We start from the raw sequence: 570 nt of genomic DNA, 5'->3' as shown, positions 1-570 counted from the left end.
ACAGGTTTTCTAAAATCCACAGGATTGCTTCTTCTCTTTGAAAAATTCTTTGTATGGCATGAGTGATACTCATTTGACAAGCTTCTAACGGGGCATTGTTGCCTAGAACACCCCCCCAGAATAATAGCAGATTTCTGAAACTACACAAATATGGTCAGCTAACACCCGATACCATTCAACCTTCAACCAAAACTTTAATGCTTTAACACAAAATACAGCATGAGAATACATTAAACTTCAGGAACAACCCAGAGCAAAAACGCTGGTCCCGCTAACCCCAGCTTTGCCAGTCCCGCGACAATCCCCCTCCCGGAGGGGCGGCTTCATGTTTTCCTCCAGTTTTTCACTGCTTTTTGAGCAAAACCTGCAATCCCGGAGAGGTGTCAGCCTGGCAAGCCTTTCCAAACGCGGTTCAAGCACCCCAACCCCACCGGGTGACGTCACGTAACGCCCAGGCCACCCCTGGAAAAAACCCAAATAAACCCCCGAACTCCCGAGTGAGGCCCGAGCCGCGCAGGAGGACGCTCTCGCTGTCTGCCCACAGGACCCAGCACCGCCCCCCCCCCCCCC

This window comes from Calidris pugnax, unplaced genomic scaffold (assembly GCF_001431845.1).
Source record: "Calidris pugnax isolate Ruff unplaced genomic scaffold, ASM143184v1 scaffold41, whole genome shotgun sequence".
Taxonomy (NCBI): Eukaryota; Metazoa; Chordata; class Aves; order Charadriiformes; family Scolopacidae; genus Calidris; species Calidris pugnax.
The sequence above is the reverse complement of the archived record's forward strand: the minus strand, read 5'-3'. Positions refer to the sequence as shown.